The 25898-nt window shown below is 45.2% G+C and overlaps 1 protein-coding gene across 5 annotated transcripts in view; it reads right to left on the reverse strand.

Annotated features, from left to right (window-relative positions):
• Positions 1 to 21661, reverse strand: part of Pgant5 (polypeptide N-acetylgalactosaminyltransferase 5) — a 648526-nt gene extending 626865 nt beyond the window's left edge. For 4 of the 5 annotated variants that reach the window (XM_069338615.1, XM_069338608.1, XM_069338612.1 and 1 more), the window contains exon 1: positions 21130 to 21661. The gene's annotated coding sequence lies outside the window, so the exon portion shown is untranslated. The remainder of the gene's footprint in view (positions 1 to 21129) is intronic. The other variant, XM_069338617.1, reaches the window with a different exon arrangement.
• Between the last annotated feature and the right edge of the window lie 4237 nt (positions 21662 to 25898).

Genomic DNA, 25898 nt, shown 5'->3' on the forward strand with positions numbered 1-25898 from the left:
GACCATTCTCAAGTCGATTGTGATGAGGACAGGTAAGGACAGGCAATAAATAGGCAAGAGACTTGCTTGCAAGGAGTGACTTGCCATGTTGGCAACAAAGTCGTCCTCGGCCATCATGGCCGTTAGCACGTCACTACTCTCCTGGTGTCCCAGAGAGACGGACGTGAGAACTCCAGTCCTTGAGTTGTCCTGTATTTTGTTGTTATTTATGACTAAGGTACAGTATATATTATAAGAGTAATGTTGTAAATGGACCAGGCTAACAGATGTATCAGTAGGTCAGGTGGTTGGTGATTTGGGTACCTGAGGATCAAAGATTATTATTGTGTTGCAGAATGTGACAGATTCCTCACCCCACTATTGATGTATCACCTCCATACTGTTACTTGGGTTAGTGTACCACTGCGCCGGGTTGGAGCCTGGTGTCGGCTAGTCCTAGGTATTAGCCGTTACTGATTAGATAGCTGTGATTAAGTTATTGAAGTTCATTGATGTGACTAGTTGAGCTCTGTATTGAAGCTCTTTCTGATGAAAGTATCAGTTGTGTATGTTAGGGTACATCTGTTTTATAGAGAATGTTGGTTCTCGGTGTTTTACGGTGACCTGTTTATGTTTTACGGCATAAACACACATCGTCTATAAAAATGTTACAAACCACAGCTAACATGGCTATTACTTCCAAAATGTTCTCGTATTCCGCTGTAGTATATGAGAACATTATTCCACTTGATAAAATAGTTGGTTGCAAAACGCGCTCTACAAAATGTGGCACAGAAACTTTACACATTCCTCTAAAATAATTTGTAACGTGATTCTAGGCCATATGTAACATACTTTTAAATGCCACTGATTTATCCTGCTGGTACATGGCAATGTAATTCACAATATATTTATATATATATATATATAATCTTTGGAACAACACCCACCAGTGGGACTCGAACCCAGAAAGCACAACTACCTTCCAGTAGCTGGCATAACTAGTATGCTTTAACCCACTACGCCATCAGACCTTACAAAAGAAGTAGATAGTTCGAGATATATATATCTCAAACATCTCCACCTCCCGAAGGCACCAGATGAGTGAGGGGTCAGTCTGCATTTTTCGTCAAGCCACTGTCAATGTGAGAGAACTCGTGTCCAGCTTATAAGCCTATACTTGCATAAACCACAAGTGAAGATTAATAATCTTTGGAACAACACCCACCAGTGGGACTCGAACCCAGAAAGCACAACTACCTTCCAGTAGCTGGCATAACTAGTATGCTTTAACCCACTACGCCATCAGACCTTACAAAAGAAGTAGATAGTTCGAGATATATATATCTCAAACATCTCCACCTCCCGAAGGCACCAGATGAGTGAGGGGTCAGTCTGCATTTTTCGTCAAGCCACTGTCAATGTGAGAGAACTCGTGTCCAGCTTATAAGCCTATACTTGCATAAACCACAAGTGAAGATTAATAATCTTTGGAACAACACCCACCAGTGGGACTCGAACCCAGAAAGCACAACTACCTTCCAGTAGCTGGCATAACTAGTATGCTTTAACCCACTACGCCATCAGACCTTACAAAAGAAGTAGATAGTTCGAGATATATATATCTCAAACATCTCCACCTCCCGAAGGCACCAGATGAGTGAGGGGTCAGTCTGCATTTTTCGTCAAGCCACTGTCAATGTGAGAGAACTCGTGTCCAGCTTATAAGCCTATACTTGCATAAGTATACTCATCACTCATCTGGTGCCTTCGGGAGGTGGAGATGTTTGAGATATATATATCTCGAACTATCTACTTCTTTTGTAAGGTCTGATGGCGTAGTGGGTTAAAGCATACTAGTTATGCCAGCTACTGGAAGGTAGTTGTGCTTTCTGGGTTCGAGTCCCACTGGTGGGTGTTGTTCCAAAGATTATTAATCTTCACTTGTGGTTTATGCAAGTATAGGCTTATAAGCTGGACACGAGTTCTCTCACATTGACAGTGGCTTGACGAAAAATGCAGACTGACCCCTCACTCATCTGGTGCCTTCGGGAGGTGGAGATGTTTGAGATATATATATCTCGAACTATCTACTTCTTTTGTAAGGTCTGATGGCGTAGTGGGTTAAAGCATACTAGTTATGCCAGCTACTGGAAGGTAGTTGTGCTTTCTGGGTTCGAGTCCCACTGGTGGGTGTTGTTCCAAAGATTATTAATCTTCACTTGTGGTTTATGCAAGTATAGGCTTATAAGCTGGACACGAGTTCTCTCACATTGACAGTGGCTTGACGAAAAATGCAGACTGACCCCTCACTCATCTGGTGCCTTCGGGAGGTGGAGATGTTTGAGATATATATATCTCGAACTATCTACTTCTTTTGTAAGGTCTGATGGCGTAGTGGGTTAAAGCATACTAGTTATGCCAGCTACTGGAAGGTAGTTGTGCTTTCTGGGTTCGAGTCCCACTGGTGGGTGTTGTTCCAAAGATTATTAATCTTCACTTGTGGTTTATGCAAGTATAGGCTTATAAGCTGGACACGAGTTCTCTCACATTGACAGTGGCTTGACGAAAAATGCAGACTGACCCCTCACTCATCTGGTGCCTTCGGGAGGTGGAGATGTTTGAGATATATATATCTCGAACTATCTACTTCTTTTGTAAGGTCTGATGGCGTAGTGGGTTAAAGCATACTAGTTATGCCAGCTACTGGAAGGTAGTTGTGCTTTCTGGGTTCGAGTCCCACTGGTGGGTGTTGTTCCAAAGATTATTAATCTTCACTTGTGGTTTATGCAAGTATAGGCTTATAAGCTGGACACGAGTTCTCTCACATTGACAGTGGCTTGACGAAAAATGCAGACTGACCCCTCACTCATCTGGTGCCTTCGGGAGGTGGAGATGTTTGAGATATATATATCTCGAACTATCTACTTCTTTTGTAAGGTCTGATGGCGTAGTGGGTTAAAGCATACTAGTTATGCCAGCTACTGGAAGGTAGTTGTGCTTTCTGGGTTCGAGTCCCACTGGTGGGTGTTGTTCCAAAGATTATTAATCTTCACTTGTGGTTTATGCAAGTATATTTCCACTTGTTTCTCGGTATATACACGCAGGCTTTACGTTATGGACTCTCTTCAGGGGTAAACTTATGGTTTATCAGTAATTTGGTGTTTCAGTCTTCAAACCCCTATAGGCCTTAAACCGTAAACCAATACAATTATAAACTTTTTTAAACGATTTGAACTAACAGGCACATTAAAATGCACTAATCCGTAAAAGAATAATCATCACACAACAACTGAAGACCCGACCGGCGGTAAGGCTGTACAAACCATCAAGAAAATTAACCTTAACAAAAGACTATCTGGAAACAAATAGTTCAGTTCCTTTTATGAAACAAGCAGGTTAGATATTAAACATAACTACCATCTAGATCTGTACTTTAAAACTTGCTGCGACACAAGACACGCGGATACAGTGTGTTCTCTCGCATAATAATCCAAATATGATTTACTATAAATCACAGCGGCTCGTTAAATCGACGAGCTGTCCCCGTTTTCTATTCGCGGGTCCTCGGTTAGGTTAATTTAGTACATGGTTTTTGTGAGGTGATGACTGGGGAGGACGGGACGCACCATCAACTCATCACTCATATATGACAATTACATTATTTAACGCGATACCATGTTCCGTAGCTGACAACGCTCTAGGGCCCCCGAGGATATCAGTACAGCCGGTCCAAATGCTACTCCGTAAAAAATGCAACTGTTACGCCTAACCAAAAACGTACGAAACGAAGCTGCCCATCTAGGCCGATTCATGGAAAACGTCAGTTATTATATTTAAATTTGTACTAAAATGTCACCTTTAACAGAGTTGTTGATTCTGGGAAAAAAGATGGTAAGGTTCAAGTTCAAGTTCAAGTATGTTTATTGAGATAAGCAATAAATACATCTCAAAAGGATAGAGTAGCTTAGGCTATTTCTACCCCCCTTGGATGGTAAGGTATTAAGTGAGAGGACAGGTTGGTGTTACCGTCCAATAGACGCCACAATAAACACCTGTCTACCGACGGCAGCAGCTCTTACGCTTCATCAGCCTATGGAAATAAAATTATGAAATTAAAGCTAGCAATACAATATTGAATCAAACTAAATAAAGTCCTATAATCTCGTGACTAGACGATCAGGAGATAAAGTATGATATATATCACCTGCTTGATGGGGTTCTGGGAGTTCTTCTACTCCCCAAAGGGAGGAGAAAGGGTTAAGCCAGCATGTCTATATAGCACCTGGAGGGGGGGGGGGATACGAGGACACGGATCTGGGATAGGGATAGGAGGCAAGGAGGCCACGTCTGAGACTGGTCTGCGGAGGCCACTTCCCACCTGACATGTCTGGAGGTGGGGGGGGGGGGGGGGTCACTTCATTTAAATATCATTGATTTCTGTATAATACGCATGAATGACAAGAACGTGTATATTTGGATATTGGTATAGTCCAGGATTTTCCACATCATTTCCCCCGGGCACAGAGGCTTTGATCCCTCCCATTCATCTGTGCCCACGTTTGTACACCGCGGCACAAAGAGCACAAAAGAGGGAAGGAGATTACTTTTATCTTCCAATGGGGAGGATGGAAATATAAACAAATTAAAATAATCAAATAAATACCGCAAGTGAATACTGCTTGAGTGTGGCTGGGGTTGAGGGGATTTAAACATTTCATATAAAACCATTCAATAAAGATGCCTACAATTATCCTTTCAACTCCAGATATGTAAACTATCCACGTTCTTCGTCTACATCCTAGCTCGGGGAAAAAATTATTATATATAATACCCGGATACCTGGAGTATATCCCGGTATTATAAAATAACATTCCTTTTTTTAAGTATAAAAAAGACATTTATACTTTGGACATGTTCTATAAAACTACCTTTCAATGTTACAATCTCTTGAAAAAAAAAACAAAAAAAGTGTTATGAGAGTGAAAGACCGCAGTCTTTCTGTAATTGTGTCTTGATAACCAGACGAAGAACGAACTCAACCGTATTGAGATATCTGGACATGAAAATAATTTTTTCTCTCGTTAGATTTTGTTATCCGAATAGCAAAGAAAATTGCCTCGACAATACTGGAGACGGCTTCAGGGACGAACAAAATACGCTTACTCGCTGTGCAAGCCCCTAACGCTGGGGAATTCCTGTTGCTTGTCCCTAATTCCCCCTTGGGCACTCGCCTAGACAATCGGCCTTAATTATTGTGTTGCCTTGAGCCTTGCCATCCCTTATGTCCACCAAGACTGATGTGTCGTCAGACTACGTTGTCTGGGGCTACATGCATGCATCTACATTGTCTACAATGTATCTACCTTACAGTGAATTTCAACATTGTTGAGCTTCGTGCCAATAGACTCCGAGACCTTGGGCGCCTGGGGAAAATGTGCACTTGACTTCCTGAAGGTGGTGGTTACCTTTCCTTCATTTTGGGGATCAACGTCCCCACGGCCCGGTTTCTGACCAAGCCGCCTGGGGGCAGATTCACGAAGCAGTTACCCAAATACCTACGAACGTGTACATCTTTCCTCAAACTTTGACGGCTTTGGTTACATTTCATGCTTGTAAACGGTTTAATAAAACTTCACAATCAAATGTTGGTGTTGTTATAAACAGCCTCCTGGTGCTTCGGAGCTCATTAACTGTTTAATAATTTAAAGAGAGCCGTCAAAAATTGAGGAAAGGTGTACAGGTTAATAAGTGCTTGCGTAACTGCTTCGTGAATCTGGCCCCTGTTTGCTGGATTGTTCCAGCAACCTTTTCAACCAGGCTGTTGGACGCGGCTGCTCGCTGACTGAAGTATGAATCACAGCCTGGTTGATCAGGTATCCTTTGGAGGTGTTTATCAAGCTCTCTCTTGAACACTGTGAGGGGTCGGTCAGTTATGCCCCTTATGTGTAGTGGAAGCGTGTTGTACAGTCTTGGGCCTCTGATGTTGATAGAGTTCTCTCTCAGAGTACCTGTTGCACCTCTGCTCTCCAACGGGGGTATTCTGCACATCCTGCCATGCCTTCTAGTCTCATGTGCTGTTATTTCTGAGTGCAGGTTTTGGACCAGCCCCTCTAATATTTACCACGTGTAAATTATTATGTATCATTTTGTGTTGGCAGTCTAAGGAACACTGACATCCTCTAAACTGATTCTCACACTGCCCCTCCCCATCTCCTCGTGCATCACCTCCGACCCGACCCCCATCCGCACGTCCCCGCCCGGACCCTGCCACAATTTCATCCCCTTAATAACTGGGTAAGCACGTGATAACGGTTTAATCTTGAAAGGATACGAGGCTCGAGGATATTCTTCCCTCGTTTCCTTTACCTGCGTACTGTCATGAAACCTGCTCTAGCTTTCATTATATATATATATATATATATATATATATATATATATATATATATATATATATATATATATATATATATATATATATATAATTATTTTACGGGTACCACCTCTGGTTGCGTTTGCAGGGACCCTCGGCCTCGAAGATGAGGATATGCAACATCAGGAGAAGCCTTCTTAATGAGAGAGAGATAGAAAGAGAGAAGAGGGTTCCCAGTTCATCTTTCTTCCTTGTCACACACACTTTCATATGTTCTTTCTCTCTCCTCCATTTTTCTGTTCTCCCCCCTTCCTTACACACTTTTCCTTTCCATTATCTCATTTTTCCCTTTCCCGTCTTGTCTAGCCCTCTCCCCCTATGTGCCTCCAGTCCTTCTCCGTCACCTCTATTCCCTTTCTTCGGCCATTCTTGCCTGTGCCTGGCTCCATCCTCACCATTGGCTGGAATAGAGACGTGGAGGGGCCGGCCCACAGCAACAAGGAGACCGGCCAATCACACCCGGGGAACAAGTCATTACCACCCTTAACATCCAATGTCCAATTTTTGCTTCTCGACCTTCGCACAATTTTCCCCAAACTCTCGGAACTTTCAAGCGGGGAAAGCTGACGGGAGCCCAGCTGACAGACAGATAGTGATACTCACTTTCTCTGTGGCTTCGACGGGCTCCATGTTTAAATCCGTTAAGCTTTTTAGTTTGGAGACATGGGAACTAATAGTCTTGATTTGGCTTACATTTGTCTCGAGATTAATATAGGAAACCACTAGTGCCTGGCTGAGGGCGCCTGAAAGGATTGACCTATTACAGTGGCGGTCTTCCCTTACCCAGGAGCGGACACATGTATAGAGAGACCACTCTCTCTGCGGAGAGGAGTGCAACTGTCTAACCAGAGAAGCTAAATACACAGTTTTCAACGATGTCTTTAGTAAAGTTGACGCCCTTGCTAAAGTTGCTGATTCCGTGCAGTGTTGCACGGAATCTTGAGTTATCAAATAGGTCCCTTAAGAGTGTCAACAGACAAGAACTCTTGGATGAATTTGAAGAAAGCAAAACAATGCAAACTGGAACTAGGGGGACCATTGTTTATCACAATGAAATGTGTCAAGCAAAACACGTGTATGGGGCAAGTAACAAAGTCAGTAGACCAACAGACGTTGTCACAGCTCGAATAAGACTTGGCTACAAGTATCTCTGGCAGTTGGGCTTGTCTAGGGGATCTAGATGAAGTAAAGTGTAGTGTGGACAAAGACTGGGACACACACTCGAACACTATATCTTGGACTATAGTAAAATTGAGACATTTAGAGAGAAATCTAAACTCACGTTGTATGATGTGTCAAACCATCTTTTTACTAAGGATAAAAATACCTGAAATCCTTGTACTGTATCCATATTTCGCTTCCAGTAGATAAACGACATATGAGATTAAGGAACAAGTAGTGTATTGTGAAGACTGGCGGCGTGAGGGGCAGTGTGAGGGTGGGGAGGCAGGAGAGGCAGTGTGAGGGTGGGGAGGGGAGGCACCTACTCACCTAGTTGTGCTTGCGGGGGTTGAGCTTTGGCTCTTTGGTCCCGCCTCTCAACTGTCAATCAACTGGTGTACAGGTTCCTGAGCCTACTGGGCTCTATCATATCTACATTTAAAACTGTGTATGGAGTCAGCCTCCACCACATCACTGCCTAATGCGCCAATCTGAGACCTCGCCTCTCACATTGACTCGCTGTCTTCTGCTGCTTAGGTACTCCCTTATCTAATGGAATACCTTCCCTTTCACTCCTGCCTGCATCTCCAGCTTTTGCTTTAGTCTCTTGTGTGATATTGTGTCAAAGGCTTTCTGGCAATCCAAAAATATGCAGCCTTCCCACCCCTTCTCTTTCTTGCCAGGTCGCAGAATTCAATTAATCCTGTGAGGCAGGAGAGAAGCCATCCCTAAACCCATGCTGATGCTGGGTTACGAAATTCTTTCGCTTCAGATGGTCCACTAGCTTTTTTCGCACAATCTTCTCCATCAACTTGCATGGTATGCAAGTTCAGTGCCTCCTGTCTATCCCCCTTCTTGTATATCGAGTGGTGTGAGGGTGAGGGTGGTGAGGCAGGAGAGGCAGTGTGAGGGTGGGGAGGCAGGAGAGGCAGTGTGAGGGTGGGGGGAGGCGGGAGGGGCAGTGTGAGGGTGAGGAGGCAGCAGCAGCAAGGGTGGTGAGAGAGCTCCCCAGATGTCATAAAATCTTGGGGACAGGATGAGGTAGTAAGAAAACACTTATCTCGTCTACAGGTATATATATAACTGGAGGTTAGATGAGAATAGCAGGAAAAGGGATTTCCTCATCAGGGAAAGGTGGAAAGCGACGTCAGGAGCAGGGGAAGCATTAGGATGGGAGCGGGGTGCAGCAGCAGTATGCCAAGGTTAAGGGATGAAACAGTCAATACCGAGGTTAACGCCCTCCTCACCTGTCTGTCGCTGCATCTAGCGCCTCGCCTCCTCCAAGGTCACCTGCTGCCTCCCACCTCCCTCCACCCCCTCGTCCAGCAATGAAGACTACTCCTACTAACTCTCCCCTACTAAGCCGGTCGGCCGAGCGGACAGCACGCAGGACTTGTGATCTTGTGGTCCCGGGTTCGATCCCGGGCGCCGGCGAGAAACAATGGGGAGAGTTTCTTTCACCCTATGCCCCTGTTACCTTGCAGTAAAATAGGTACCTGGGTGTTAGTCAGCTGTCACGGGCTGCTTCCTGGGGGTGGAGGCCTGGTCGAGGACAGGGCCGCGGGGACACTAAAGCCCCGAAATCATCAAGAGAACCTCAAGAAGAGATACTGCCCCCCCCCCCGATTCACGTTCCCGCCAAACTCACATCGTATTACAGTCCTAGAGTTCGTTTCTAATGCCATTTATGCCGGTTACTATTGTTCTCTCCAAGCCAGGCTTGGGCCACGATTGTCTTATGGTAGCCTGTTCCGTCAGGCTGTTGGTGTCTAATATATGTATTCAATACAGTCTGTACCAACACCTTCGTCGTTGACTTGTCGTAAATAACCTTCTAAAATTAAAGTGATTCTGGTCCAGGAAGCTTTGACGAGAAATGTTCTAGATTCACCCCACACCATAACCCACCCCATGGGCCCTGCTCTAGGATATATTATGCACCCAATACCCATCCTGTGGGCGGTGGTGGGAGGGGTTCGAGAGGCACATAATGGGTTCAAGCTCAGCAAGTGACAATCTTGTGAAGCTAGTTACACAATTGTTAATATTACATACACATGTACATACATGCAAGAATAATCACAAAAACAAGTGATTCGGTTGTGTGCGGAAACTGAAAATTCGAAACGTTTTCGTGTTTCAACACTTTATCGAGGAAATACAGGCTGTATTTCCACGATAATGTGTTGAAACAGGAAAACGTTCCGAATTTTCAGTTTCATTTTTCCTAGTAGATACTTACGTACACACACACATATATATAAATACATACATGAATACAAATACATATACATATCAATAATCTGTTTACATGACAAGTGATTCAAGAGGAGGCTGGCACCCCCCCCCCCCCCCGCACTGTCTTCACTCCCCAACACACAATAAATGTTATGCCAGGGAGCACAATATACATTTAGAAGAGAAAATACTACATTTATATATATTTTATATAATTCTCAGTAAATATGAGCGTTATACCCGCCAAACACCGAAACTACGACGTTGGTACAACGTTCGAACAAGTTTTAACACCGCCTAACCAGTTATAACAACCAATATAGCAAGTTGTAACAACGTTCTAATACGTCATAAACACGTTAAGCCAAGATGTAATAACTTTATTACAAGCTGTAACAAGCGGAAAATAGACAGTTTCGGTTTGTGTTTCCAGGGTGTTGTATATTATTGAATGAAGAAAAACCAAAACGTGGCCACAATATCCAAGACCAACGCCAACTCAAAGCCGAAGTAACGTTGGTAACGTTGATTCAAATCAGAACCAACGCCACTCTCGGATATTGAGCCCAATGGGATTTTATTTAATTATTTTTTTTTTGCCCGTAGGGAGAGTATTGACCAACGTCACTCATCCTATGAGTTTTTGTTGCTGTGTTACCACCGGAGGCGGCTAGTTTATTGTGCATCCCATACTCCTGTGAGCGGTCGGCCAGAATGGATTACAGAGGCAGAACAGATTTTAGACCTCAACGGAGGTATTTATATTAATAATTTCATCTAATTTGCACACCTTATAATGCTAGTTTCAGCTAGTTACAAAAACATGATTAAAATATCTAATTTACGTAAATTATTTTAAATTGGCGATAGGTCTTTTGCTAACTTAAAATATTTAGATATGGGGATATGAGAATATTACAGGATCATAGACGAGCTTCTACACAGATTTCCCAGAAACGTTCGACAAATGTGACCATAATGTTATTGCACACAAAATGCGTTCAAAAGGAATTATTGGAAAAATAGGAAGATGGCTCTTCAATTTCCTAACACACCCCAGTGTGTTGAGTTAGGAACATGTGTTGTCAACAAAGTAAAATCCGGATCATCTACCGTGAAAAGCAAAGTCCCCCAGGGTACTGTGCTTGCTCCGGTACTCTTTCTCATTCTCATATCAGACATAAATAAGGAAACAAATTATAGTACTGTATAATCCTTTGCAGATGACAGTGGAATTTTAATGAGAGGAGATAATATAGAGGACACAGCAAACCTACATCCTGATTTAACTCAATTATTTCAATGAGCCACAGAAAACAACTTGATGTTTAATGACGACAAGTGCCATCTCCTGCGCTCGGAAATTTGATAAATACCTTTATACTGGTCGGTAGTGACCACAGTGCCAGGCGAGGCGCCTCACACTCCACATAATATAGACCAGTACCGATACCGTTATATCCTTAACCAATAATTTACACTCGCACCAAACCCCGGAAACATTCGTCGTCTTCTGGATATAAATGTTAAGGAATGATGAGGCACAGCCTAATGAGGCGACGGATGAAATGACAGAAAACAAATGAGGTGCGAGTAATGAGCCGAGCTGTCGCCATACGCAGAGGGAAGGAAGGGAAGGAAGGGAAAGGAGGAAGTGGAGGTGGGAAGGGAGATGACAACAATGGAAGAACAAGTTGAGGGAACATGTAAACATTCTAAAGTTTTACTTGATCAACAAGAGCCAAGACTTCTCAACACCATCTATGGTGTTCAAAAGGAAACTTTAAAATGCCTCCGAGGGACACAAATTCAACAGAGTTGTAATTCATACTGCGAGCAGCAAGGTCTAACAGCCCGATCAATCAGATCAGAAACCAAGAGGCCTTGTCAGAGACTTGGGCGCGGGGACATTGATCCTAGGAACCGAACTGAGGTAATCAAGTATCCAAAGAAGACCTGATCAACCAGGCTGACGCCTCCACAGAGCAGGGGGTCGACAGCACGCACAGCGCTCTTCCTCTGTCTCTGGATAATCACATCTGTCGAAAGTTTTCACAAAGTCTGTGTGTATATTGTATCGGCATGTTGCTTGTCTTCCATGGCAGCTAAGGTCATGCCACAGTGATCTCGCAGTTGTGAGAGACAGGCGCGCCGTTCTGAAACCATGTTGTCCAGGGTTATGTAGATGTGACTCAGTCTTTCGCGACTTAACTTTTTTAGCAATCTTTCAACGATTTTTATGATGTGTGATGTTAGTCCCATCTATAGAGTGGCGATCTGTGCTGTTTTAAGTGAATCAGGGGGGACACCAGTATCTACCTTCCTTCTCCAAATGATGTTCTGGCCTGTGTGGTTTATTGCAATTTTTGATAAATATGGACTTCTCGGAGTCTGGAGCTTGGGCTGGACTGACGGTTTTAAAGGTAATCTGCATCTGTTTTGATCTGCAAGACAGGCGAGCAACAATCATAGTTCAGCTTAACTAGCATATTGGCTAGTTATAAAATAAATACTAATTAGCATGCTTTACAATTCTCCTCTCCCTCCTCGCTGACTAGGTAGGGAAGGAAGAGCCATGAGAGGAGTCGAGGCAGCAGCTCTCCGCCGGGGGACAGTAATGAGCACGAGGAAGGACACTTGCACTAGCCAAGTCAATGTCCTCTCAACCCCATGTACTCACACTCTGCCTCCAACACGGCCTCCACCACCACAATACCCAGTACTCTCCCAGTACTGGCTACCATCACCTTCAGTACCCACGCCATAACCCTCACTACCAGCATCCCACTACTTTCTTATTGCTAGGCCTACCACTACCATTCCTACCAATGCCCCTGTTAACATTTCCTGGACCACTTCCTCACAACATATTTAACACATGTCAATATCTATACCTAGCCACCTGCTGGGGCCTCGCAACCTGCTACCAACTTGTACTGTGGAGTACTGTTACATAATAATAGCCCTTTTCAAAGTTGGAGACAATGCTGACCTGGAGAACGTGCAGAGATTCTCTACTGCTGAAATCCACTCTATAAACCATCTAAATTACTAGTACCACTAAAATGCCTAAATCTGTACTCCCTTGAGCGCAGGCGGGAGAGATACATAATAATTTACACGTGGAAAATAGTAGAGGGGCTGGTCCCAAACCTGCACACAGAAATAACATCACATGAGACCAGAAGGCATGGCAGGATATGCAGAATACCCCCGTTGAAGAGCAGAGGTGCAATAGGTTCTCTGAGAGAGAACTATTAACACCAGAGGCCCGAGACTGTTCAACACGCTTCTACTACACATAACTGGCCGACCCCTCACAGTGTTCAAGAGAGAACTTGATAAATACCTCTAGAGGACGTGATCAACCAGGCTGTGATTCGGTGGTAGAGTTTTAATGCGACTAATTAGGATAATTCGACCAAATAAATCATAATGTATAGGCTATAAACATACACAATAAAATTAAACAGAACATGAAAATAAACAAATAATTAATAGGTTGCACAAATACAACGAGCAAATAAAATGCAAGGACAAAACAACAAATGATAGAAAAACAAGGAGGCATCCTTCTACATCAACTGAACATGGACACCTTCAAGGGTCCGTCGATAACTTTCAAGGGTTATCGACGCAGGAGCGAAGGTGACCTAATATGTATTACCTAATATGTTCTCGACAAGCCATCACCCCCCACTCCACCATGCCACACTTTTCCTTGATTAACTGCAACCCATTTTGGAAAATTAACACCTGCGAATTACTGAAGCCTCTCCAGTATGCCTATGTTCACTTACAACAAATGTTACCACATCCAATTTATTGCTCTAAATATCTAACTAAATTCGAGATACAGCCTGGACCATTTCGGCGAGCAGAAGGGAACTCTAATCAAAGAACATCTGATGCCGTGACTGTTGTTGTTATAGATTCCGCTACTCTGAACAAGTTCCAAGTAGCACGGACTATGGTGAGCCCGTAACTCCGCCGCCTGAACCTAAGGCATTCCACGCACCTTCCCTCACCTCCTTCCATAATCCTCTCTCCCTAGAGGGAAGGGCCGGAACGGCACGGGTCTCTCTCCTTTAGACTCGGGTCTTTGACCATCCCAATGCCAGCCGTACACGATATCGTTGCTTCTCCAGCCGGGATTCTCTGCCTTAGAGGCTTTCAGGCATAATCCCACTGACGCAGCCTCGCTCCTCTGGCCGCTCGACCAAGAACGGAACCATTTGTGCGGACCTGCCGTCAGGTGGATCACTGGCTTGCCCCACCTCCCGCCCACACACCTCCTCTTCAAACAGTTAAATATAATAAGCAATTTAGCTTAGTTTTGGTACAAAAAAGGGTTGTCGTTACTGCCGCCACAAAGAATGTGAAATATACTTGGGCTCAATTTCCAAGAATAAATGGACTACCATCTCTCTCTTATAGTGCCACATACACAGTAGTCCGTGTCAGGCACACAGTAGCTGCCCGGGCCACGTACACAGTAGCTGCCACCACCTCTCACACATATTTCTTGCTTGTCTACTATGAGAAAGTTACAGATGAAAGCGGTGTGGTATAAGTCTTCAAGGGTCAACCTGCTCTGAACGAAAGTGACATAACTAGGCTAAAAGAAGACAAGTAACTTCGAACTATTGGCATATTGTGGAACAGTGAACAGTGCCGGGATGACACTAGTACAACAGTACTTGTTTGCCTTCATTCTGAGCCTATTCCAGAAAAACTCATGGTTGTAGGGAGTAAATTACTTACAGGAGCAACGCGTCAAGTTTCACCTGAATATACCAGTTCAAGCAAGGGAGAATTAATATGCTTGAGGGGAAGCGCTGCGCACTTAAAGCCTCGGTGATGAGATCCTCAGCCAGATCTCACTCCAAGCCAAGCCCCGGGTCCTGTGCCAGGTCAACACCGCACACCAGAAAGCCTACACAGCTAATTATTATAATTCTCCTTCTTCTTCTTATTATTATTATTTTTATTATTATTGTGGCTGTTCAGTAGCTTGGTTCGTAGAGCTATGGTCTTCCGTTTTTGGGGTTCGTTGTGTTGTTTTAAATTCAGCTCCTCGGTACAAAAGTTCCAAGTAGCACGGGCTATGGTGAGCCCGTAGTGGACTTGGAATAGCTGAAGTGAATGAAATGTTATCATCCCAGTTTATTGTGGCTAGCATATATATATATATATATATATATATATATATATATATATATATATATATATATATATATATATATATAATATATATATGCGAACAAGCCTGAACGATCTCCAGGCATACATGCAACTGAAAACTCACACCCCAGAAGTGACTCGAACCCATACTGCCAGAAGCAATGCATCTGATGTACAGGATCCCTTAACCACTCTACCAACACGACCGGACAAAAGAGGATGGTAGCCGAGGTTAATTCCCCATCCCCCCACCGGCACTCTGTTGGTAATCTTGGGCATGGTATTTTATCAAATCACCTCATTCTTTGGGGCACACGTGAGGAACACAAATGCGAACAAGCCTGAATGATCTCCAGGCATTAAACTTTAAACTAATGCTGTTCCCAGTACCGTAGAAATACAATCTCCAGCTAAGCAAAATTTACATTAGTTAAGCAACTTGATACATTAATGAGTGGCTGTGTAACGTCCCCCAGACCAGCCACGTCAAGCACCCTGACGTGGCTGAGCAGCCGGGACAACCGCGGACAAGCCAACCTAGAATCCATTCACACCACACCCACCCTGTGAGCGGTAGTTCAAAAAGGCTCGCGAACATTATTCTATAAATATCCCCAATATTCTATAAGCTAAGCAATTTAACATCTGTAGAGGCCTAGTTAGTATTTTGCTATTTTTGCCATGAATGACTAGGATCAGCGGCTCTAACAGCTTGGTAGACCAGACGACGAACTAGGAAGCCTGGTCATTGACTGGGTACCGAGGAATTCACTCTTGGAACCATCACAGTGTGAAGACTAATAATAAACAGCAGTTTTTCTTTGACCTTGTAATACCTCCATATCTAAACCAGTTACGTATTAGCGAAAAGACCTACTGTTAATGTATAATAATTAATTGTAAATACATAGATATTGAAATGAAAAGTCTCTAGTTGACACTATTATTATAAAGTGTGCAGGATACACGTAATTGTTCATGTAATAATCTCCGTTGAAGTTTGATAAAAACCTTTTGTGCCCTCTGTAATCCTTTCTGCGCTACCACCCGGGATGAGTATGGGTGCACAATAAAGTGCACCCCATACTAATTACGGACTAAATACGGACCGGAAGAGAGAAAGTAGAAAGAACAGGCCAGAAGTGAGTAAAAAGTAGAAAGACAGGGGAGGAAGACAGAAAGTAGACAAATCATGAAAAGACTGAAAGAAATGGGATAGAGAAAGAGAGGATAGAAAACCCAAGTATAGAGGGATGAGTGGGCGTGCTGGTCCACCCCCCCCCCCCACACACACACACACATACACCGGGACCACTTTCACCCACCAAGGGCACCACCCACGCCTGCACCACGTCACTGGCTAGTTCTCCCTCTCCACACAACTGGCCACTCAACAGGGCAGCCAAGGACAAACCATTAGGCCCGAGTGATGCACCAGCAAACAGGCAGAGGTGGAAACAACAATAAACAAATGAGTTACATTAGTATTATGCAACAACTGGCGTTTTAGTTGTGTAAAGGGAAGGACTTAAGGAATGGAGTGGTGAAGAGAAGACTGTCCCGCCTCTCGTATTCCAACACGCGGAATGCACTTTTTTATTTAAATGTTACTGTGGGCCAGGTTGTCATCGGACTCCAAACTCTTACGGTCGCTGGATTCGATTTGTTTTGTAATGCATTTGGGCGATACAGAATACCATAAACTTTATATTATTTTTATTATTACTATTTTTATTATTATTATTTTTATTATTATTATTTTTATTGTTTTATGTTATTATTATTATTTGTATCATTATTTAATATTACATATTTTTATATCTATCACCCTTGTAACAATGGAGCTTCGGGAAAGCTTTTGTACCAGCTGTATCGATTCTGACAAACTGTAAGCACCCGCACTCAGCCCTTCAGGAGACATTATCTAAGGCGGATGGCCATCATGTTTCAGACTCTGAGGATTGGCTGGAGAGGGACAGGACATTTCAGCTTAACTTATCTCTGTGTGTGGGGCATTCCGCCAGATGGGTCGGAATACACCCCAGGTTTCTATAAAATGTTATTTAACTGAAACCCAGCGCATGGGACTGGACCCTTGCTAACATATAGCTTATGACAACAAGATTTAAGAAATACGAAATAGGATAGGCCTCCTACTCTTTACTCCTTATATGAATGGAACCCCTAAGTCACTTCTCATTTAACATCCCCGCCGACCCGGACACCAATATAGGTTATTTTACCGAAATTCAGCGTAGGCCTACTGGGAATACACATAGAGATACTTGTTTAGTGGAGTACAAATGCACTCACACACACACACACACACACATCAGTGGTATATCATCAGCGTCATATGCTCGATTGGCCAACATAAGACTTGCCTGTAGAAACTTGTGCAAGGAATCATTCAGGACCTTACATACCACTTGTCAGACTAATCCTAGAGTATGCAGCTTCAGGCTGGAGTCCATACCTAGTTAAACACACGACAAAGTTAGAGAGGATTTAGAGGTATGCCACCAGACTAGTCCCAGAACTAAGAGGTCTGAGCTACGAGGAAAGGCTAAGAGAGTTAAACCACACGTTCCTGGAAAACATAAGAGTAAAGGGGAAAAATGATAACTACCAACGAAATTCTCAGGGGAGTTGACAGGGTGGACAAAGACAAACTATTTAGCTCGGGTGGAACACAAATAAGGGCACATGTGAAACTTAGTACCCAAATTAGCCACAGAGGCATAAGAAAGAATTTCTTCAGTGCTGGAGTAGTTAACAAATGGAATGCATTAAGTAGCGATGTGGTGGAGGCTGACTCCATACACAGTTTCAAATGTAGATTTGATAAGAGCCCAATAGGCTCAGGAACCTGTACACCAGTTGATTGACAGTTGAGAGGTGGCACCAAAGAGCCAGAGCTCAACCCCCGCAAGCTCAACTAGGTGAGTACACACACACACACACTTATGTCACTTATGTCGGGAGAATTGCCCAGTTGCTGGAAGGAGGCAAATGTCGTACCGATTTTCAAAAAAGGTGATAGGGAGGAGGCACTTAACTACAGACCCGTATCACTGACAAGCATCCCCTGCAAAATACTTGAAAGAATAATTAGGCTAAGACTTGTTGAGCACCTGGAGAGCATTGGGTTTGTAAACAAGCACCAACATGGGTTCTGGACAGGGAAATCATGCCTAACAAACCTTTTAGAATTCTATGATAAAGTAACAAGGATAAGGCAGGACAGAGAAGGCTGGGCAGACTGCATATTTCTTGACTGCCAAAAGGCCTTTGATACGGTACCGCACATGAGACGCTATACAAACTTGAGAGGCAGGCAGGAGTAAGCGGAAAGGCCCTAGTATGGGAGAAGAACTACCTAACAGGAAGGAGCCAGAGGGTAATGGTAAGGGGCGAGAAGTCGGACTGGCGAACAGTAACAAGTGGAGTACCTCAAGGATCGGTGCTGGGACCAATCCTCTTTCTAATTTACGTAAATGATATGTTTACAGGAGTGGAATCATACATGTCAATGTTTGCGGATGACGCAAAATTAATGAGAAGAGTTGTGACAGACGAGGATTGTAGGATCCTCCAAGAGGACTTAAACAGGCTGCAGAGATGGTCAGGGAAATGGCTACTGGAGTTTAACACCAGTAAATGTAAAGTTATGGAAATGGGATCAGGTGACAGGAGACCAAAGGGACAGTACACAATGAAGGGGAACAGCCTACCTGTAACGATTCGAGAAAGAGACCTGGGAGTGGATGTGACACCTAATCTAACTCCTGAGGCACATATAAATAGGGTAACGACAGCAGCGTACTCTACACTGGCGAAAATTAGAACTTCATTCAGAAACCTAAATGAGGAGGCTTTTAGGGCGCTTTACACTGCCTACGTGAGACCCGTCTTAGAGTATGCCGCGCCATCATGGAGCCCCCACCTGAAGAAACACATAAAGAAACTGGAGAAGGTTCAGAGGTTTGCGACGAGGCTTGTCCCAGAGTTACGAGGGATGGGATATGAAGAGCGGCTGAAGGAACTGAACCTTACGACACTAGAGAAAAGAAGGGAGAGAGGAGATATGATAGGGACATATAAAATACTCAGGGGAATTGACAAAGTGGAAATAGATGAAATGTTCACACGTAATAATAACAGAACGAGGGGACATGGGTGGAAACTGGAAACCCAGATGAGTCACAGAGATGTTAGGAAGTTTTCTTTTAGCGTGAGAGTAGTGGAAAAATGGAATGCACTTGGGGAACAGGTTGTGGAAGCAAATACTATTCATACTTTTAAAACTAGGTATGATAGGGAAATGGGACAGGAGTCATTGCTGTAAACAACCGATAGCTGGAAAGGCGGGATCCAAGAGTCAATGCTCGATCCTGCAAGCACAAATAGGTGAGTACACACACACACACACACACACACACACACATTGGAGGGCAGAAATGCACGCAGACATTCACTGGTTTCTTTGGCAGGTCTTTCGTGTTTAGTATGAGTTCGGGTGCACGGAGTTCCGGAAGTAGTGGGTTAGGGTGGATGGGAGCATCAGAACCCCCTGGAAGTGCCAGAAGAAGGTGGATGGGTGCGCCAGGTCCCTTCCAAGTGCTAGGAGAGGGTGAATAGGTGCGACAGCCCCCACCTCCCCTGGAAATGCTAGGAGTGGGCTGGATGAGTGCACCAGCCCCCCCCCCCACCGCCCCCCCTCGAAGTGCTGGGAGTTTGTGTGGACAGGTGCATCAGGACTTGCCATGAATGAAATACAAATGTCTTTACTAACAATGTCAAGGCCTTGCGAGATACGCAATGGCATTTCCAGCACGACACAAAAGGCTCGCACGCAATAACCCTCAGGTGGGTTCGTATCCTGGCCGGCGAGGATTTACTGGGCGCCAAGCCTTAGCTTCCGTTTACCCAACAGTAAAATGGGTACGTGATTGTTAAACGATTTGGCGGGGTCGTATCCCGAGGAATATTAGGATTAAGGACTTGCCCGAAACGCCATGCGTGCTAGTTAGTGGCTGTACAAGAATGTAAGAACTCTTGTAAATATAAATAAATATATAAATAAAACACAAGTAACTGCTGGAGCTTAAGAGCTCAGTACTTCGCCGCGCGCACACAGTGGCACAACCAACTTTGTAATAGCCGCCATCACTTACGCTCATGGCGGGTGTGCTGATGAGTACACGCGTGCTCCTCATCATTCCTCCCCCACACACGTGGTGTCTCGACTCCCAAAACCCTCCAGCTGACACTAAGATTTATACCAAGTTGTGGGCCCAGAAAACTGAGATTTATATCGCGTTCCGTGTACGTGTTACGAGTCAATAAGATTTTCCCTTTCCATCGAACAGTGAAAATATCCCCCCCCCCCACCCCGGGGCACAGCCCAGCTGGAGCAGACCGGCAAATGTCTGCGAGACGTGGTTCAAAACTGGGCTCAAGTGTCGATGGCTGCAAGAATGACGGTAAAGCCTTTCAAGTAATTATAGTATTTTCTTGCGAAGAACAATACACTTTGGCCCGAAATTAAAGTTGTGGTAACGCTAAATTTCCAACATGCCGCCAGAGGAACTTTCTTGCCAGTAAAGAGTTGCAAACTTTCCACTTTGGCCAAAGTTTTTTTTAACTTAGAACTAAAAATGAATTTTGGGAGCGAATAATCTGTTAGGTTACATCGGGAGCAAATTTCCCGCATTAATATTGAAGTGTGCGGCCGGTGGCGCCAGAGGCCTGTGTGCTGACAGTGTGTGTGTGCTGTGAGAGGCTGTGTGCGGCCTCAACACCTGTCATCCTTCAGCACCAGTTGACACCCGCACCAGTGTTGGCCCGCCTCGTGTAACCTCCCACCACTAACACAACTCACTCTCCCTCTATATCAAACACACGGGTATAAAAAAAGCACGTGTTAAACTTATACATGTAATATGCATATTCGTGATATCTTAAGTGAGGTAAAGATAATTATAATTATGAAAGAGCGGGCGGCAACCCTGGGCGTCCACTCCCTCAAGGACAAATTTCCATTGGGTTCCACTTGGTGTAGCGTGGAGCTCTCTTTATACTTGGGGGCACTGATACCAAGAGTAAGTTAGAGATAAGAGCGATAAACATACCTTATAATGAGACGGGTGAAGTGCGTGTGTGTGTCAGGTGTGGGTGGGAAGCCAACAGGTGTGACCACACACCTGGTAACACCGGTGTGATGACGAGGTCTTGTCTGCCCACCACCACCTCACTCCGCCGGGGCCATTCACCACTCAGCTTCCGACACTTGCTCCACAACACTCACTCCTCGCTATATTTCCCCTTCGACAACACCGGTAGAGTGTCGTGCACCTGTACAGAGCGTGGTACACCTGGGGCCGAGCGTAGCTGGTTGTGCTCGGACGCGGCCGGTCGCTGCTAACACACACACACTCACCGCCTCTCTTAACCTTCCTTCCTTGCCTCCTCTTACAAATTTCCCTTCCGGCAATCTGAACGTTAGAGAGAGGACACGATACACCGCCGAGATGCTACACGCGTATGGCTTTATATAGAGAGAACACACAACGCACTAAGACACGGAGCAGCAGGAGCAGGTGGGAGGGAAGACGGCGTACACCCTGCCTCAACGAGCATCACTCCAACACTGGCTGGGAGGAGAGTCGCACCGCCGCCACGGACGGTGAGTCCAGGGATCCTGCGCGGTTGCCACGTGGCCTCATCTTCCTATTTTCATTAGCCGGTCCAATACAAACACCACATGTCTCTCTAACTTTTATATCAACACTTGGAAGAAATCTTCACGGAGAATTTTTAGAGGTAGATTATATGTAAACATAAGTCTGCTATTGTTATCTGTTGCCTTCTCTTTGGTTATTATCACTTTCTTCTATTCCTCATTGCTACCTACGATATTATCCTCAAAAGCGAACACTATCAATGTAAATTAAAGACTAACAGTAAAAAAATATATAAAACCGCTATGGTATTTAAGTAATATTATAAAACAATAGAAAAATTTGCCAAATAACATTCTGTGGGCCACTGCTCCACGACTGCCACATGTCGCCAGACGTCACAGAACAATAACTCGACACCAAGTCTACATCTCCCATTATCTTTCAATACAAAACATAAATGAAAGAACAATAAGCACTAGACTTTTAATTAACTACAAAAAAGTAACTGGCACATGAAAAAGGCTAAATAATAGCATTGATATACAATTTATTTAAATTTTGGAGGTCGGCGGAGGCTGGAAGCGCAACCATAAACAGTTTGTAGATAACAACCTAACACCTGATCCATGCTTGCCGCTAGTGATCCATGCTTGCTGCTAGTGATCCATGCTTGCCGCTAGTGATCCATGCTTGCTGCTAGTGATCCATGCTTGCCGCTAGTGATCCATGCTTGCTGCTAGTGATCCATGCTTGCCGCTAGTGATCCATGCTTGCTGCTAGTGATCCATGCTTGCCGCTAGTGATCCATGCTTGCCGCTAGTGATCCATGCTTGCCGCTAGTGATCCATGCTTGCCGCTAGTGATCCATGCTTGCCGCTAGTCATCCATGCTTGCCGCTAGTGATCCATGCTTGCCGCTAGTGATCCATGCTTGCTGCTAGTGATCCATGCTTGCCGCTAGTGATCCATGCTTGCCGCTAGTGATCCATGCTTGCCGCTAGTCATCCATGCTTGCCGCTAGTGATCCATGCTTGCCGCTAGTGATCCATGCTTGCCGCTAGTGATCCATGCTTGCTGCTAGTGATCCATGCTTGCCGCTAGTGATCCATGCTTGCCGCTAGTCATCCATGCTTGCCGCTAGTGATCCATGCTTGCCGCTAGTGATCCATGCTTGCCGCTAGTCATCCATGCTTGCCGCTAGTGATCCATGCTTGCCGCTAGTGATCCATGCTTGCCGCTAGTGATCCATGCTTGCTGCTAGTGATCCATGCTTGCCGCTAGTGATCCATGCTTGCCGCTAGTCATCCATGCTTGCCGCTAGTGATCCATGCTTGCCGCTAGTGATCCATGCTTGCCGCTAGTGATCCATGCTTGCCGCTAGTCATCCATGCTTGCCGCTAGTGATCCATGCTTGCCGCTAGTCATCCATGCTTGCCGCTAGTGATCCACACACCACACGTGGGACATCAACACGAGGGGGGGGGTAAATGATGCTTCATTCATGGACATGGATGGATCAAGCAACAAATTTACCTCTCGCAACAGTATGGATCACGGAGATAAGTGTGTGGAACATGGAGTCATGTGGATATACGGAGCTACGTGGATCACGGAGCTGTGTGCGTGACGGAGCCGTGTGCGTCAAGGAGCCGTGTGCGTGACGGAGCCGTGTGCGTGACGGAGCCGTGTGCGTGACGGAGCCGTGTGCGTGACGGAGCCGTGTGCGTCAAGGAGCCGTGTGCGTCAAGGAGCTGTGTGCGTGACGGAGCCGTGTGCGTGACGGAGCCGTGTGCGTCACGGAGACAACATGGATCACAGAAGGATGTGCAGAGGAACCACATGTGTTACCGACCCACATACCGGTGTGGCGGTGTACGACACAACGGTATGAGTGCAAGTCCCACCGAGGACAGTCATCAAAGGTTGCTCTGATCTGACCATGTCATGGTGTAGTGGTTTAAGGCGTGTGCTTGGGAATACCCAGTGTGTAGGTTCGAATCCTCCTCACGGCTCCTACTGATTTTCTCATGAAGGAATTAATATTCAAACAGAATACAAACCAGCATCAAAGCACGTCATTGAGCGCAAGAGAATGAAAGATCCGGAAGTAGTTAGGTTGGAAGACCTTGGGGTTAACAACCTGGCTATCCTTGTAACGCTGCGGCCTTCTACCAGACAATTGTGTTAGTGCCAGGCGGCTCGTAACCCACTGGACCCAAGTGCGATCCCTGGGCATGACGAGACGTTTGGACACCGTCTCCCTTCACCTGATATCTCAGATCCTGCAGGTGTAAATGGGTACCCAGCCTGACGTATGAATCACAGCCTGGTTAATCAGGTCTTCTTTAGATACCTGTTTACCTCAGTTCGGTTCCTAGGATCAATGTCCCCGCGCCCAAGTCTCTGACAAGGCCTCTTGGTTTCTGATCTGATTGATCGGGCTGTTAGACCTTGCTGCTCGCAGTATGAATTACAACTCTGTTGAATTTGTGTCCCTCGGAGGCATTTTAAAGTTTCCTTTTGAACACCATAGATGGTGTTGAGAAGTCTTGGCTCTTGTTGATCAAGTAAAACTTTAGAATGTTTACATGTTCCCTCAACTTGTTCTTCCATTGTTGTCATCTCCCTCCCCACCTCCACTTCCTCCTTTCCCTTCCTTCCCTTCCTTCCCTCTGCGTATGGCGACAGCTCGGCTCATTACTCGCACCTCATTTGTTTTCTGTCATTTCATCCGTCGCCTCATTAGGCTGTGCCTCATCATTCCTTAACATTTATATCCAGAAGACGACGAATGTTTCCGGTGTTTGGTGCGAGTGTAAATTATTGGTTAAGGATATAACGGTATCGGTACTGGTTTATACCATGCTAGGCTACCTGACCCTGCAAGGTTACCCTACCTTACCTTACTACACTACCTTACCTTACTACACTACCTTACCTTGCTCACCACTATAGCATTGTTAACACTTGCACCGTGAATTGTATCTAAGCCTACAAATCTTTTGGTCAAAGCTGGAAGTCTTTCAGCATTTAAAAAGAAAATATTATGTTTTACTAATGAATTTTGTCAATTTTTGTGATTTGTTCTTTTCTGCAAATGATTTAGAAAATCTTCGTATGTCCCTAGGAAATCACTTTTTAATTGTCGTAAGACAGCAGCGAATATGAAATTTAATTAAAATTTTATATTAGTTTCTCCCAAGAAAAAGAGGCGCTGTGACAACCAAATGTTCGTCTGTGCTCGCCCCCCCCTCTCACCCCCCCCCCCCCCCCCCCACCACGCGCACACACACGCCCGCGAGAGAGAGAGAGAGAGAGAGAGAGAGAGAGAGAGAGAGAGAGAGAGAGAGAGAGAGAGAGAGAGAGAGAGAGAGACCCGTCAACAAGATACAAACATCTGTTGCTGTATTTTAGAAGATCAGATTAACAAACTCGGGCGGTAGAGCCGAGCAGATCCAGTGCCCATAATCCACCACTGTCAGCATTGGCCATCGTAGCCTAAATCCACCAGCCAAATTCTCAAAAAGGATTTGACTAAATATAAAATGATGATTTTCCTCTCTAACTGGGGCGCGGAAAGCATTTAAACTGCGTATTAACGCTAAGCCACAAAGGTTGAGGTAAATGATAGGTACACTGTCGCGCCAGGATGAACCAGTTCCAAGAGAGATCCAGCAGCCAACCCTTAATACTTCCCGTATAAACAGCGGAGTGTGCTTACACATATTCCAATTTCTTCACCAATAAGTATTAAACCGAGCTGGACGGTTGTGATGGGTTGGAGGTGATAACCCGCCACCCTGAGGTGCCCCCGACCTGCCACGCCGGCTCTGGTAACACAACCAGCCGCCTGTTTTGCCGGCTCAGGCTTCACTCATACATGGAAGGAAAACAGATCACATAATACAGGCGGGAGATTGAATAGCGGGTGGTGGAGAGCGGACCCGGGTGGTGGAGAGCGGACCCGGGTGGTGGAGAGCGGACCCGGGTGGTGGAGAGGGGCCGCATGATGGGACAGCAGGTGGACAGGGTCCAGGTGGTGGACAGGGGCCGGGTGGTGGACAGGGGTCTGGGTGGTGGACAGGGGCTGGATGATGAGACAGCAGGTTGACAGGGTCCAGGTGGTGGACAGGGACCAGGTGGTGGACAGGAACGGGTGGTGGGTAGGGGCCATATGATCCACACAGGGTAACAGCAGTTCCCTCCACCCTGGCAAGT

Source organism: Procambarus clarkii, chromosome 40 (assembly GCF_040958095.1).
Source record: "Procambarus clarkii isolate CNS0578487 chromosome 40, FALCON_Pclarkii_2.0, whole genome shotgun sequence".
Lineage (NCBI taxonomy): Eukaryota > Metazoa > Arthropoda > Malacostraca > Decapoda > Cambaridae > Procambarus > Procambarus clarkii.